Raw genomic sequence first — 17946 nt, forward strand, 5'->3', positions numbered from 1 at the left:
GCGATATGGCCTAAAATCTATATCAGGGAATATATTGCAGACTCCTGCTGTAACGATGTTTATCACAATATAATATTTGGTAAGTAAATAATAATATAACCATTTTAAAACATGTTACAATGACTCCTAATTTGGCTGATGTCAGATGCAGTAATATATTGCATCAATTCCAGTTGTATTGTTTTCTCAATACCATTATTCATCTACTAATTGATTTACTGTTAATATTTGGTTACTTTCTGATGTAACTTGGTTCTGTCTGCATTCAAAATGTAATCAGCACATATTTTTTCGTTGCATTACATTAGTTTTGGGCGATACTACACATTTGGGTATACTGATACTTAAAATGTTCAATTACAATCAGACATAAACACAGGATGGCGATGTAAAACTACCAATAAGAACAGTCGTTATTTGTATTAAGTTAAAGTACCAATGATTGTCTCACACACACACTAGGTGTGGTGAAATTATTCTCTGCCCATCACCCTTGATCACCCCCTGGGAGGTGAGGGGAGCAGTGGGCAGTAGCAGTGGCCGCGCCCGGGAATCATTTTGGTGATTTAACGCCCAATTACAACCCTTGATGCTGAGTGCCAAGCAGGGAGGTAATGGGTCCCATTTTTATAGTCTTTGGTATGACTCGGCCGGGGTTTGAACTCACAACCTACTGATCTCAGGGCGGACACTCTAACCACTAGTATTGATTCACCCACCTCTGTTTATATTCAAGAGCTTTAGCTTAGCGGTTAGTGGTTAGCATACTGTATCCTCCTACGGTGTGGACTGTCAGGAGGCGAGGATTGGTGATTTAGAAATAGCTTCACTGTACAGAAGTATTACATATACTGTAATAGTGTACATAGTAATTGGGATTTGTTATATATTGTATATATTATATACTGTATATATAATTGGTAAATATTACATATATGTTATATTTAAAATTGCTACTATGGTACATTTTTAGTCTACTTTGTTTGTTTTCACCCTCTTTTTGTTCCCTTGTGTGCATTAGCCTTTCCATCCTTATCCTTTCCATCCTTTGTAACTGAGCTACTGTGTGGAACAATTTTCCTTGTAGATCATTAAAGTTTGTCTAAGTGTAAATCCTTCTCAAATAGTGCTGCGGGCCCTCTTGGGAACATCAGTATCATGCAGTAGTATTATGCTTGAAACACCTCTTCGAAAAGCTGTGCACTGCAAAACGTGCTCAGTGTAGCCATTGACCTTGACCTCATTATTTGTATTCATTAAAAAGAACAGCACAAATTGTTTTATTAATTTTTGCTTTGGATGTTAAAGGGTTTTATATATTGTGCTCCTGAGTTAATGTCGCTGATCAATTTGAATTTACTATTATTTAATTTCATTTTTTAGTATCAAATGGTACCCCAAGAGGGACAAGCGGTAGAACATTTTTGGATCGATGGATGGAGTGTCAAATGGTTCAAGTCGGTCAAAAGATGTTTATAGTTCAAATTATGAATTTTTTTTCAGGCAAATTGATGCACTTTAAATATTTTATATTACAGACTAAAAAACTATGTGAAAAAGTCAGGGTTCTAAATTGCCACTGTATATGTTGTAGTGGGGGCGCGGCCAATATGACATCATATATGACTTGATAAATTTGATTTGCAATGATGCATATATTTTCTTTAAAAAAGACTAAACAAATGTTTTATGTATATTTAAAATCAAATGTTAGTGTTATTATTATTATTATTATTATTTTTCTTATATCATCAGAATCACAATCAGCTTGAACAAAGGGAATTTGACTTGGTAGACTGCACTCTCTTAGTTCAATGCAGTTTCAATTGTTGTTTATTGCAAAAGGTTACACCGGCTACACTATATTCTGCTCTCGCTGAATGTTGCAATTCAGTTTGCCAAATATGTTAGCAGTCCTTTTAATTAGATATGAAAAAAATAACTTTAGGTGTAGGCAGCACTGTGAAACAGGGGTTAGTGCGTGTGCCTCACAATACGAAGGTCCTGGGTTCGATCCTCCGGCTCGGGGTCTTTCTGTGTGGAGTTTGCATGTTCTTCCCGTGACTGCGTGGGTTCCCTCCGGGCACTCTGGGGATAGGTTGATTGGCAACACTAAATTGGCCGTAGTGTGTGAATGTGAGTGTGAATTTTGTCTGTCTGTGTTGGCCCTGCGATGAGGTGGCGACTTGTCCAGGGTGTACCCCGCCTTCTGCCCAAATGCAGCTGGGAAAGGCTCCAGAGCCCCACGCGACCCCGAGAGGGAGAAGCGGTAGGAAATGGATGGATGGATGGAACTTTAGGTGTTTTGTTGATATTCTTCACAATTAAGTTACTGTAAAACTAACCACATGGAAATAAAGTACATTACATACTGTATACACATGAAGTGCACATAGATATAGGATCACGTTAGATTAATAATATCATTTGGAATAAACTGAAAAAAGCAATACAATTATGCAGAATGAACGTTGACCTCTAATGCCACTAGCCTAATGCTAACGTACAATGGACGAGCTCATAGACCAGCTAACTCAAATTAGCATTGCCAATCGCAGGTACATAAACTACAGTATATATAAAGAATCATTCACACTAACATTCATATCTGGACATTTTGCAGTCTCCAATGAACATAGCATGATATTTTTGGAAAGTGGGAGGGCTGGTTTACACTGGCTTGAACAAGAAATGCATTAATTAACTTGAAGTACATTTCTCTTCAACTTTCTCTCCTTACTTTTGCCGGTGTCATCTCTTTTTTCAAAATGAAGAAATGACGAACATTTTTATGATATTTCAGCTGTTTTTCAAAATAGACTATATCCATTCATACAATATATCACTTAAATTTGGTATCATGTTAAAAAAAGTGTTTAAAAAAACCCAAAAAAACGCCACAATCGTTTAAATGTAGGGGAAACCCTGGGAGTTATTCTTTGTTGTAAGTTGATTTATATTAAAGGGAAACTGTACTTTTTTGAATTGTGTCTTTACTATCCTTATGACAGACAAAAAAGATAAAAGTTTTTTTTTTTGCATTCTAATTTGTAATGATCGGCTCGTTGTAGGTGGCTAGCAATGCGGTTAATGGGATCAATCCATTCTGCCTCTAAATCACTTTGAAAATGCATCCAATAATACTTTATTTACGTTCCGCAACCTGTATAATAACCAAGCTGTTGCGACATTGTTATTGTGTGAGCGAACTTTGAAAAAATATTTTTCTAGCGTAGTAACACATCAACTGGCGATGGCATGCTACGGTATGAGCAATAAACTAGCTTCTGCGTCAACAGCTGAATGGCTTTTGAGTATGTAATGCACAACCGAATGCCATAGGACACCAATCTATAATGACTAAAAAGCATTAACAATCATATTACAGTATCTGTGAAGTATTAGCCAACATTTCGTGTTTTGTTGGTACACAGCTAGCTCTACAGCGTATGTACTGTAGTTGTAAAAACAAGCATGACGTGCTGCATGTATTGTGATCAATATTATAGTGACACACTCGATGGACAGTTGTGCGTTTGGTCCAGCTGGCCTGGGATATTTTTTTCTAGTTGATTTTGGGTAAGCTAGCCATTTACGTCGACATAACTTGGCTCCAAGTTCCACATTAGCAGTGTCAAGTAATGCCGACCTCACTCCCTCGTCTTCCGTTTGCTTCAACATTTTACCCTCTCTTCGTGCTCACTTCTATCAGCAGCAGATCATCCTCCATATAGTCAGCTTTAACAAGACAAGGATAAGATAGGATAGGATAGACATTTATTTATCCCACAATGGAGAAATAACGTTGTTGCAGTGCAGATTTTTGCATAAAGTAATAAAAGTAAAATTTGTCCAAAAATAGCCATCTTTGTTGTCTGATACCATGATACCATGATTAGAAAACACACATTTGTTGCCGAATGACGGAAGTGCGATTTTATGGCAATGCTTAAAATGACCAAAATACGGTAAATATTGAACATATTACATATTGTTCTAAACATATCTGTTGTTACATTATATATATAAATATATACTTGCAGTGTGTATATAAAACGTTGATGGAGGGTTTTGAAGTTGTTTTAGAACTTAGAACTTGAAGGCTACAATAGTGACTCCCATTAACCACATTTTGCAAGCGTTTTGTTATCATCATAGAATCCTCTTTAACAATGATTGGGAACGCTAAGCAAAATTCCAAAAAAGTGCAGTTCTCCTTTAATGAAGACACAATATCGTGCAGTGGTGTACTTTAAAACAATTTTATAGACAAATTATAATATTTATAGTTGTAGTGGAGAGTGGGAGGGGGCACAAAATGTTTATTTCTTACTAAGGGGGGCGTAACAGAAAATAATTGAGAAGCACTGCTGTCGAGGGACGTTAAATAGCTGGCGAGAATGTTACAGTGGTTGAGAACGTGTTCGTTCGGTTGTCGCTGTCAAATTTGCAAGAAACAGCTAGAATGTGTCATCAACATGCATCATCACAATATTATGATAGCATTAAAAGCTCTATTGTCCACTAAATTTGTATAATTTATATCGTATATCGTGCAATCCTACTTTACACTGAATAGGAAGTCACTTTGTACCAGTTCTAATGCTCTATAACCTGTAGTAGATATGTTGCTGCTCAGAGATCATTCGGAAGTTAACAATACCAGTCAAAGTTTGGACACACCTCATTTATAGCAGTGATTAAAATTGTTCTAACATTTACCTGGTATTCTAAATTTAACCACAATTGTTCATATTGAACATCCTTTGCGGTCAGTGGTTTTGTTTGTAAACGTAGCTACAGTTAAGTAATTAAATTTTGAACAGTGAAAGTTGATGATTCTTGACTTATTTCCTCAAGTTGTTTTATTTCAATCTCAAAATAATTCAAAATCTTATTTGTGTACAATGATTTTGCTGAGTAGCAATAATATTCCATGCAGTATGTATGCCATCGGACTTTGGATATGCTGAACATGTTGACGTTCATTTAGAGCTGTGACTTGCAAGCTTCTGTTTCTGTCCATAATGTTGTGGAATGTGCTGTCATACTCTCCTTGAGATGCCTGTTGCATCCATCTGTCTGCTTCTTTGCAACATCACACTTTCAGTCATTTCACTGACAGCAACGCCAAATATCCAACTGTTTTCTATAAAGCCTTATATTGAGGTAAATCCGATCTCTGTTCCGACTAACTGCACCGAGAGGTATGGTACATTCTGGATTGTTTACCTGTCAATCATACATGCAACAAATTACTCACAGAAAGGCATGTGTTGGGATTCAAACTCATGCTGTGGTTGTCAAGCATCTGGCATAACCACTTAACCACTCTGCCCGTTAGGAACTTCCTTTCAACAGCACACTTGTGGTTTTGTAAGTTCAATATGAGATTGTTTTCATAAAGCCCCTACAAACACACTTGTCCTTAATTACCCTTCATAGGATTAAATACAGTCCACAGGGATCTGAGATACCACTGATTTTCTTTCCGATCCAATACAGAGTACAATTCAGGCTGGTATCGGAGATCCTGATTCGATACCGATACTTTGTGCAAACATACTTAATATGTCTGCTGAAATTTTAAAAGTTATGTATTTTAAATAATAACATGGCTCATAACATAAATAATACAAGACAGAGTTAATTATTTCCAACTTGGAAGTATATTGAGGTAGTGGCGTGAATAACAATATAGTCAAGCCTATAAAACAGACAAAAATCATACAAAGTACATGGAAATTGTGTTTCAAACCATAAAAAAATTAAATAAATAAAATAACAAAATCATTAAAATAGATGTATTATTAAGAACTAACATTAGCAAAAAAACTAATTCACAATTCAGTCACATGAATATGTTCATGTGAAAATACCGTACATGTAAAAAACACTCAACAAAAGCATCCAACATTGACATGTTGCCTCGTTCACAAGTTCAGTTACTTTTATACACTGTGTTCCTGTTAATGATATACATTATGTCAAATAACTGAAGTATCAAAAGTATCCCTATTTTGATTTGAGAATCAATATTACAGCGTAAATATATAAATATGTCAGTATTGTTCCGTACATCACTCACAGTCCATATGCACAGTATATCCAATGTATACCTAAATCTACTTTGATTTAATCAATTTCTTAAGTTTTTCTTTCAAAAGTTATTAGGCCACTATTAGAAATGTTTTTCGTACAGTTGTACCTCGGTTTTTGTACATCTCAATGTTCATAGGATTTGGTTTTGAACGAAAAGTTTGCTCAGGTTTCTGTATACCATCTCGGTTACTGTGTGGCCAAACGTGTGTAATAAACTAGTCTGTTCGCCTTTGTATCAATGCCCAAACAAAGAATCCTACACATCGAGGACTCAGTATTTGTTCTTTTGTTTTTGAGTAGGACTGAAAAATAAGCCACCATGGGCCAAATAAAGTTTTGAACGACAACACTTTGATAAAGAAGATGAGAATTACTATTTAATTTAAGAAATAACTTCACAGCAAGTCTTCAATAAAAGATGAAAATGAAGGTAAATGTTAATTTACTAAATTATTGTATTTCACATTGTTTTCTATTTGTAAAACTGTAAATACTCTCAATACATTTTGTTTTGTCTTAATAGTTTGGAGGTGTCTGGAACAGATTAAATGAACTGACTATTTTTTACGATTTGGTCTTCTTCTGACCTTTTGGAATGGATTACTAACGAAAACCGATAAAGACCTGTTTTATTACTTTCACATTTTTTTTAAATCATTGAAAAAATATTTAAGTGAAGTGAATTATATTTATATAGTGCTTTTCTCTAGTGACTCAAAGCGCTTTACATAGTGAAACCCAATATCTAAGTTACATTTAAACCAGTATGGGTGACACTAGGAACAGGTGGGTGAAGTGTATTTCCCAAAGACACAACAGCAGTGACTAGGTTGGCAGAAGCAGGGATCGAACCTGGAACCCACAAGTTGCTGGCACGGCCACCCTACCAACCGAGCTATACCGCCGGTACAACAGATTGGAAAAACATAACGGATACAGAGCTAACATACCAACAACAACCACATTAATCGAAATAGTGGAGAAAATTACCAATGCAATATATGGTAAACAGTGTGCAGCTGCAGTGTTTGTGGATTTAACACAATTGATCATAATACCTTGATAAACAAATTAGTATGGCATCAGAGGGCTGGTCTTGAACAGGGTAAGAAACTACTTGACCAACAGGAAGCAGCAATACGTGAAGCTTGGCGAACATACGTCTCTAAAACTAAATATATCTTGAGGCGTACCCCAGAGGTCAATACTGAGACTAAAATTGTTCAATCTCTATACAAACGGCATTTGTAAAGTTACTAAGTACTTAAAGTTAGTATTATTCGCAGACGACACAACCACATTTTTTCCAGGAACGAACACATAAAAGCTAATAGAAATAGTAACAGCACAAATTAAAGAGATTGTTTGACAAAAACAGACTATCCTTGAATTTCAGTGAAACTAAAATAATGGTATTTGGTAACAGTAGGAGAGAAATTCAAACACAAATACAAATAGACAAAATAGATTAAAATACATTGAAATCTTACTTAAAAATTTTTACAACAAAGGGTGGCAAGAAACACTTCAATAATGAATAAAATAAAACGTGTTCTGGACCAAATATCAGCCCATATTTTCTATTGCTCACTATTGTTACCATATCTCAGCTATATTGTATTTACACAGGTTGACTGTATACACATCTTGTTGTAATTTTTAAGTGCATTGACAAATAAATATGTGGGCTTTGTACCGAGGATGTCGTTGTGGCTTGTGCAGCCCTTTGAGACACTTGTGATTTAGGGCTATATAAATAAAGATTGATTGATTGATTGATTGATAAAGCATCTTGCATCTTATTGTGCAGCAATTTGGGGAAATAATTACAAAAGTACGCTTCATTTACTAACTGTGTTACAAAATAAGTCAGTTAGAATAATACATATTTGGGCCTGATCTAATAAGAACTATAAAATTGTGTGCACTATTAGTGGCTGTGTTACATGTCATCTACTAAGAGTGTGTGTATAAATGATAACAAGTGTAAAAGTGGCGCAGACCGCCCTATTTAAATGAGGATTTGGCGTGTACTACTGGCGTTCTGTTCTCATAGAAACATTCTTTTCCCTCCATATTCATGTTATTGTGCTCTCCAACCTGTGTGCAATGTTGAAAAAGCAGTACACATCTATCATCTGTAACTCAATGTCTGCAATATAAAGTCGCCATAGAACTGAAACTGTTTTAAGCATCCTATGACAGCGTGTTCTGCATTGAGGCGGTGGACCATCACAACACAGAAGCGCATGCATGCGTCTGGAATGATCCAAACGCAATATAATGCATATTGTAAGATGTTTTTTCAAATAGGAGATACATTATAATAATATATTTCCTATATGAAAAAACTAGTTTAATAAACTATTAAGTATTTCGAAAGTATAACAAAGAACTATCCTGATAAACATCTTGAACCTTATCGACAAATGAGATCATCTTATTCAGCTCATTATGTAAATCACAACTTATTAACAAATATTTATTTGTGAGTACTTTATTGATTATTTATTTATTTAATTTGTGTGTGTTACAAATTGAGTGCAGTAAATAAATTGCTATAAATGGAAAGAGGAATGATTAAATCAGCTGTGCTTCTTCCTACTCCTTTGGGGCATGTTGTAATGAGAATCAGAAATATGTGATGTAATATTTTACAACTGTATCCATGTTCAAAATAAATTAAAACCATAACCATTAATCTGAGGTAGCACAGACATTTGGTTTTGTACTACCTCTCTAAAATGCTTCCTGGAAATTGGTATCCTCAATAAAATTAGTTATTTTTTATTCATTGTATTTTTTTAAATAAAAACTTTATATTATCATAAAACACCCTGTAGGTTTGGTATGGGTCAACAAATCAAATAATTGAACTATCAATGAAAATAATTGATACATGCTGTCATCCATAAATTGCTCCGTCAGTGTGTGTTTTCTTTGTCTCTCGCGGTCAATCAGGGTTCAAGAGAGTTAGACTTAAACTTAGACTTGGACAAACGATCCACAAGGGAAATTGTTCCACACAGTAGCTCAGTTACAAAGGATGGAAATTGTAAGGATGGAAAGGATAATGCAGGTCAAAAGCAGAGTAAACATGTACCGTAGTAACAATGTCAAATATAACATATATGTAATATTTACATATTATAAGGGACAAGCGGTAGAAAATGGATGGATGGGTGGATGTACAGTATATGATATATACTGATATATTATATAATATTATATAATATGTTTATGTAATATATACAATATATAACAATTACCATGTACAAAAATACAGTATGTGTAACAGCTGCAGCATAAAATAGAGAGTAGATCCAGCAGAAAATATACATTATAAACAAAAAGAGGTAGCTAACCTAGAAGCGGTCAGGTAATAGACAGTCATCATCTATTGCTGTATGGCAAGTCATTATACAGTTGGATGGAGTGCGGAATGAAGGAGTTCTTGAATCGAACACTGTGGGAATGAAGCTGAAGGAGCCTGTTGGAGTATGAGCTCCGCTGTCCCTCAATGGTGGAGTGGGTGGGCAGGATTGTCCATGATGGCGAGCAGTTTGTCCAGTGTCCTCATGTCCCTCACTGACACAAACGCCTCCAACTGCCTGCCAATAGTTTGGCTGGCTTTCCGGATCCGTTTGTCAATCCGGTTTAAGTATCTTTTGCTGGTGCTGCTCCCCCAACAAACCGCTGCAAAGTACAGGGCACTGGCCACAACAGACTGATAAAAGTTCTCCAACAGCTTGCTGCACACATTAAAGAACCCAAGCTTCCTCTGTGTGTCGAACTTAGCACCTGAGCACGTTTATTCAATAGCATAATTAAATGAACAGAGGGAATCCTCTTGTCAGTCATCCACAATCTTTGTCTCAGTGGGACAGATAAGACTGCTTGCTTACACACACAGGATGCACAGACCTAGCCTTGTCCAGCCTCGTAGCTATCGTGAGAAACATCCCAAAGTAACAAAAATTAAAAGGAAAAAAAGATGATTGCAAAGCCAAATGTCTCAAACAAATGAGCAAGGTAAGTCCGTCAACACTGACGAATGACCAAGTATGCCCAATTTGTTGGAACGTGATGGCAACAAAACTTGATGTTTAATATTATTGAAATGCATTTTTTTTCCAACAGAGATTGAGAATCAATGTTTTTATTTTTTGTTAACTTATTTAGGATAAATAAAAGTCCTTTCCCTTCCAATTATAATCCTAAAGAATATTGAAAAATTAAAGTTTATTGCGTTTGAAATTAACACTTGAATTATTCTTACTATTATTATTATTATCATATGTTATGATCAAGATAATGCCGATAATAATATTGTTTAGCGTCCAGAAAAAGTTATTCTTGGCCCAGGTTGGTAACAACTTTAAAATACCTGTAGAGCTGCAGAAAAAGAAATACATGTATTAAGTCCAATTCTGGCATGAACAATATAGGACCATATTGATATAAGTTTTATAGTATGAATTAAATGTAATTCATTTTAGTTTTATGCGAAAAAAGAATATGCTTGTCATGGTCAGCCTATTGCAGATAACACTAGTGTGGATGGGAAATAATTGGTGGTGTAAAGATGGGCTGAGAGCATATGTGTCGGTGGGTGGGAGGGTTGGAGAAAGAGAAGGGGGTGGCGGGAGGACAAGCGGGTGGGTGCTGTGAAATCCGTTAACAGGGAAGCTCTGTGCGTTTGCTCGCTGCCTTGGCTGCTTGCCCAACTTGGCTCATTGTGATCAAGCCATGATCGTGGACCCCAGGCAGCCCTCGCCGCCGCCTCGGCTGCCTTGCGTCTGGACCCAGCCTCGCTACGGAAAGACCTGTGAGTGCCTTCTCTTCTTCCACCCCCCTCCCTACACTCTGCCTCTGCCCAGTGTGGGGTTCTGCTCTGTCGCAGATTCGGCTGTGGCTGCCTGCAAAGCCTCTCACTCGTGTTTGGCTCTTTCTCTCTCCTCATGGAGCTCCTGTAGGTTGGCAGGAACGTTGGGTATGAAGGACGCCTTGGCAGCTTTCTCGTTTCAGGCCCACCCTTGTCCCCGTGGCCTGCCTGTCCAATGGTAGTCCCCACAATACCTCTGTGGGTGTTTGGGCTTCTGTGTTTATACGTTTACGTCACTCCTGCAAAAACTACTCAGAGAAACCCAGAAGGGTAGCGTCTCTGCAGAGAGTGGGGCGACTGGTTGCAGCCGCTGACATTGGCTTTGCTGGGACTCCAAGCCGACAGCGTGTCTCTGCCTGGCGACTATTCTTGGTGGTATGTCCTCATGATCTGTTGTGTTTGGATTCCCTGACAACTACAAGCTGTGAGGTAAAATCTTGTCTGCCTGCAGTCACTCTAAGTGAGTCCCAACTTTTCCCAAGTTGACAATATATTTGTAAGTTTACAGCAATTTTATAGGACCTATTGTGATTTGACATTTGAATAGATTTAAGTCTGATGGTCTGTGCCAGCCTTTCCTTTTGCTCAGTATAGTGGCCGCAAGGGTAACGCATTGTAAGAATCTTTGCAACAGGTTGTTTTTTGTGTGCGCACTTGCTTGAAATATTACAAAAAGCCAGTCACGACACTGTTGTCATCACTGCTGCACCCCGAGAGGACTACCGACGAATACGATAATGTTTCACATTTTGCAGTGTTTGACCTCTGAGAGGTATAACAAACAAAATATTATTTTACAGCATGTCAATTATTTAGCTGTCATAATAATAAGAAGCGGTATAATAAGTTTAGGATGTTTTAGTGTGTCTATCCATCCATCCATCCATTTTCTACCGCTTATTCCCTTCAGGGTCGCGGGGGGCGCTGGACCCTATCTCAGCTACAATCGGGCTATATGTTGATAATTTTTTGGAAAAATTCCGAAGCTTGTGTTGTGGAGATATTGTGACTGACAGATGTTTTAGTCCCAGACAAGAATGAGATAAAGGTATTACTTTGACTTGTACTGATGTTTTTGCAATGCCATAAAATGCACCAACTGGTTCGTCTTTTAGATCTAAGAAAATATATACCGGTAATAAACACTGTTTGGAAAAGTGCAAGGTTTGAGGATGTCCCAATCAACATTTATAGACTCTGATCTGATTTTCTGGCCTCAGATCCAATGATCGGGACATCTCTAGTTACAGTGCATCCGGAGAGTATTCACAGCGCTTCACTTTTTCCACATTTTTGTTATGTTACAGTCTTATTCCAAAATGCAATACATACATTTTCGTCCTCAAAATTGTACAGACATTACCCCATAATGACAATATGATTTTTTTTTTTAATGCAAATTTATTACAAAAAAAATAAAATCACATGGAAATAAGTATTTACAGCCTTTGCTCAATACTTTGTTGAGACACCTTTGGCGGCAAATACAGCCTCAAGTTTTTTTTTATATGATGCCACCTACTTCATGCCTTTGGGCAGTTACACCCAATCCTCTTTGCCCATTTTTCTTTGCAGCACCTCTTAAGCTCCATCAGATTGGATGGTTTTCATTCAGGATGTCTCAGTACATTGCTGCATTCATCTTAGTCTAGTCAGGGTGGTGACAAATAACCTGATGGTCACTCTGTCAGAGCTACAGCATTCCTTTGTGGAGAGAGGAGAACCTTCCAGAAGGACAACCATCGGTGCAGCAATCCACCAATCAGGCCTGTAGAGTATAGTGGTCAGACGGAAGCCATTTCTTTGTAAAAAAAAGTTTGCCAAAATGACCCTGAAAGACTCTCAGACCATGAGAAACAAAATTCTCTGGTCTAATGAGACAAAGATTGAACTCTTTGATGTGAATTCCAGGCATCCCGTTTGGAGGAAACCAAACACCGCTCATCACCAGGCCAATGTTATTCTTACAGTGAATCATGGTGGTGGCAGCATCATGCTAAGTGAGACGGTCATGATAGAGGGAAAGATGAATGCAACAATGTACATAGACATTCTGGATAAAAACCAACACTTCCCATCCTACTTGTTTGAGAGGTGCTGCAAAGAGGAATGAGCAAAACTGCCCAAAGATAAGTATGTCAAACTTGTGGCATTGTAATCAAAAATACTTGAGGCTGTAATTGCTGCCAAAGGTGCATTAACAAAGTATTGAGCAAAAGCTGTGAATACTTATGTACATGAGTTTTTATTTTTTATAAATTTGCAAAACATTTTTTTAAAATATTTTCACATTGTCAATATAGGGTGTTGTCTTTAGAATTTCGAGGACAACACGCATTTATTCCATTTTGGAATAAGGCTCTAACATATCAAAATAAGGAAACGTGAAGCTCTGTGAATATTTTCCAGGCCCACTGTCGGTGGCACAGTTGTCTTACACACACATGGTGCAACAACAGATCCTCGCTCATCAGTCGCTAATGGGAAGAACCTCAAAGAAACAAAAACTAAGAGAAAATAACAGGATTGCAAAGCCGATTGTTTCAGTGTGGGAATATTTTGGCTTTAAATCGAATGATTACCATGAGCTCATTATCACAGACGAACGAGCATGTATGGCAAATGTGTTAGAAAGTGATGGCAACAATAAAAGACAACAAAACAAACAACATCACCCAGTTTTTCTAACTGGGGCAAAACTGCACTTTTTAAAGATACCCATTTTGGTTAATTAAAATGTATTGACATCCATCCATCCATCCATTTTCTACCGCTTATTCCCTTTTGGGGTCGCGGGGGGCGCTGGAGCCTATCTCAGCTACAATCGGGCGGAAGGCGGGGTACACCCTGGACAAGTCGCCACCTCATCGCAGGGCCAACACAGATAGACAGACAACATTCACACTCACATCCACACACTAGGGCCAATTTAGTGTTTCCAATCAACATTTCAAATACAATGTTTAAAAAAAATAAAAAAAAAACTTTTTTTTTTTTTGCGTTTCAAAGGAATACTTGGATATTTTTTTTACTCATATTTTGTACAATATATTGTCCAGAAAAATCGATCATCGGCCCAGGCGTACGAGAGATATAACCTGCTCCCTTCCCTTTTCAACCATGTCAGTGATATGCCTCACCTCACGAATACACAAGCACATTAAAGTTACGTTTTAAAAGCAGTGTTTAGAAATCTAAAGTAAGTAAGAAGTGCCTGGTTAACTTTTGTTTTTGTGTGACAATGAATGCTGATGGGCCCAGGGAGACATGCAGCAGAGCATGAAGCACAGAGCCTGGCTAAGAGCTTCCCTTCTAGGAAATATACAGAAGGATTTACTCATAACTACATTTAATCCTGGAGAAAGTTCTTACAACTTATGGCAGTAGTGGATACAATGAAACAGTAAGTCCACACTGCAAATTATTTGCCATTTGCCAAGATTTAAAAATTGTACTTCTAGAAATTTCCCTAGTTTTAAGAGCTATTTACTTACTTTTAGTCCCTGATTGATCTTAATTTTAGCAGGAATCATATTGTTTCCCCCATTCTAGTATTATACATGTTAAAATCGAGAAAATAACTATTCAAATGAGATTACTTGGGGTTTACCCACATTAAAGATTTTGTTTAAGGATTCTGCAACATCTTAAGGATGCTTAATTAGAGAATTGCAAGTTGAATAATGCTTGTTTTCAGAATAAAATACGTATTTCTATCTTAAAATTCCTGCTAATATCTATGTATACACATCTTAATTTAGGATGTTTTATCAAGTAAAATGCAGCTAGTTAATTTCACAATTTTTTAAATAATTTTTTTCCTAAATTATAATCTTTTTATTTTAGCTCTATTTTGCGGTGCAATAACAGTAGTTTGACAAATGCAATTAAATGTTAGCTTAACCAGACTACATAAACATAAACAGGCTACGTATAATGCAATATTCTTACATGGATGTACAAAGGCCTTTTAAAATAGGGAGACAGACATTATAACACGGATCCTGTATACGGTAATTGTAGCTTTGTGGACTTAAAAGTGTTGAAGTAGAAAGCTAATAAGCTAATCTTTGAGAGGCTTTTGTCTCCTTGGTTCTGAAGATTTTTCCTTGCTTTTCTGTTGCTGCGGTTCAGACTCCGGCTCATACATGTATGGGTGATGCTAAAATACTCCTCTGTTGCCATTTCTAATAAAAAGTATTGTATAGTTCAATAGATATTTGTCGATAAAACTACAAACATGTCTGACTGGTAAAGAAGCAGTTGCAATCAGCTGGAGGGGTAAGGCGTAGACAAGATCATTTGCATATAAATAACCTTCAAATCAGCTCGTTTTCATGTGATAGTCAGAAAGTGGCTTCTAGATCAGTGGTTCTCAACCTTTTTTCAGTGATGTACCCCCTGTGAACATTTTTTTAATTCAAGTACCTCCTAATCAGAGCAAAGCATTTTTGGTTGAAAAAAAGAGATAAAGAAGTAAAATAAAGCACTATGTCATCAGTTTCTGATTTATTAAATTGTATAACAGTGCAAAATATTGCTCATTTGTAGTGGTCTTTCTTGAACTATTTGGGAAAAAATATATAAAATAACTAAAAACTTGTTGAAAAATAAACAAGTGATTCACTTATAAATAAAGATTTCTACACAGAAGTAATCATCAACTTAAAGTGCCCTCTTTGGGGATTGTAATAGAGATCCATCTGGATTCATGAACTTAATTCTAAACATTTCTTCACAAAAAAAGAAATCTTTAACATCAATATTTATGGAACATGTCCACAAATAATCTAGCTGTCAACACTGAATATTGCATTGTTGCATTTCTTTTCACAGTTCTTTTTGACAGACATTTTAGTGAGGGTCAAACCATCATGGCATGGGGGAAACTCTGGGTTTATGGCAATGAATGGAATAGCCTACTTGATTTGATGTTCAGTTAATGAACTTACATTCATATTTTGTTGAAGTATTATTCAATAAATATATTTATAAAGGATTTTTGAATTGTTGCTATCTTTAGAATATTAAAAAAAAATCTCACGTACTCCTTGGCATACCTTCAAGTACCCCCAGGGGTACGCGTACCCCCATTTGAGAACCACTGTTCTAGATTGTCTGTAAGGCAAAATGTAGACCACAAGGCAGTGTTTTATATGTATATTAAAAATCATAATATGACCCCTTTGAACCACTTTTGCTAAAACTTTCAAGCCATTGGCGGTGGTGTTATATTTTCATGTTTTAAAAATATAGAAGTTGGAGCCGGTGGCGTACAGTACAGCAGCTCTAACGTTTTTACAACTGAAGTGCTACACAGAAATCATCGATTTATCAAAACAGTGTTGACTGTGCTATTATTTTTCCGTCAGATACAGTATACAGTTACATGGTGGTGCTGTTATTAAATTCTACTGTTTGACCATAAAATTTGTCACACTGCTCAATGCGATCTACAAAATTACCCATTGTAACTTAAGAGCAGAGGTGCCAAAAGTCCATTTAACTTTTTGTAAGCCCTTTAATTGATTAATAATGAGATATATTATTAGATAATACACTAATTTGCTAAGATGTGGATTTATTTTTGTTTAGACACCATATATTGACCATACATTGTATTGATTTTAGCATATTTAATGCACAAAATATCTCAAAGTGGCCCTCGGACATTCTTACATTTTTTTGCTTTAGGGTGTTAGGGTATGTTGGTGCACACCTTTAGTGGACTCACAAGCAACCTTTTGAGTAAGATTAATTGAAAAACATGGTGGCCACCAACCAAAACATGTTTGCAGGGGTTAGCAACTTTGTTCACACTGCAGGGTATGAGGACTAATTCAGATGTATTGTTGAATCCAATTTTTTATATAGTCATTCACATTACAAAAAATGTATTTCTTTTTTTTTTTTTTTTTTTTTTTTTTTTTTGTGTCCTGTCCAGCTTCTCAGGCAAATCATATAGTTGATGTAGATGCCCATGTCGGCTGTTCAGATTTACTTTACAAAAGAGAAGTGTAGGATACTTCTCTTGTTGCCTTATTTGTATTTGACTTCATTAAATGTATTTATATTATCATTTAGTGCAGCCGGGCCGGAGCAGGAGGGGATAGAAAGAGAAAAAAAAAGAAGACAGAGGGGGAAATTGTGGGGACAAGAGGGGGATTAGACAGAGAGACAAAAACAACAACAGCAAACAACAACAACAACAACAACAACAATAGAACAACATCAGCAAATATGACATGTACAAATATGATGGTAAAAGTAATAGCAAATAAGCAGTTAGCGAAAAATAAAAAATAATACAGAAATGACAATGAGCATTATTACACTACAAATGGATCAATACAAATACAAATAGAAATAGCGCTATTGATAATGAACAATACCAATAATTTACCTTTATTATCAACAATACAGTTGTTTAAATGCAACAATACATATACGTAATGATAACTTGAGATACGAAAGAATGCAGAAAAATGGAGGGGGAGAAAGAGAAGCAACCTACATTAACCTTGTAGATTGTTATAGTCACAATAGGTTAAGCTTTGTCAGTGTGCCATGTGTTACACCCAGTTTACCCTAGGGCAACAACGTTAATATATGTTTGATGAAACGTGATTATGTGCATGAGTGTAAGTATGCATATGTACTTGTATATGTACAGAATGTGTATATGTGTTTGTACAATGAATGTATATGTACAGAATGTGTATATGTGTTTGTACAGTGAATGTATATGTACAGTATGTGTATGTGTATGTTTGTATATTGAATGTGCGTGTGGATGTACGAACATTAGGTAGGTAAATATGTACTGTATTTGTGTATGTATGTGGGAGCGTAGGTACCTATGTACGTATGTGAGCATATGTGAATTTGCATGTACAATACATTCGACTCCCAGAGTGCGTGGGAGCCAGAGCACGGCCCCATCACCCCCGAGAGCCCAA

At 36.5% G+C, this 17946-nt stretch overlaps 1 protein-coding gene across 5 annotated transcripts in view; it reads left to right on the forward strand.

The window, feature by feature from the left end:
• The window catches only part of ccdc9b (coiled-coil domain containing 9B), a 56858-nt gene that overhangs the window by 2010 nt on the left and 36902 nt on the right, over positions 1-17946 (forward strand). Inside the window, exon 1 of one of the 5 annotated variants that reach the window (XM_061968676.2) lies at positions 10787-10930. The exons of 1 other annotated variant lie outside the window; for it this stretch is intronic. The gene's annotated coding sequence lies outside the window, so the exon portion shown is untranslated. Of the gene's footprint in view, positions 1-10786; positions 10931-11176; positions 11448-17946 lie in introns of those variants that run through there. 3 more of the 5 variants (XM_061968677.2, XM_061968678.2, XM_061968680.2) reach the window with 3 other exon arrangements.

The sequence above is a fragment of the Nerophis lumbriciformis genome, linkage group LG08 (assembly GCF_033978685.3).
Source record: "Nerophis lumbriciformis linkage group LG08, RoL_Nlum_v2.1, whole genome shotgun sequence".
Taxonomy (NCBI): domain Eukaryota; kingdom Metazoa; phylum Chordata; class Actinopteri; order Syngnathiformes; family Syngnathidae; genus Nerophis; species Nerophis lumbriciformis.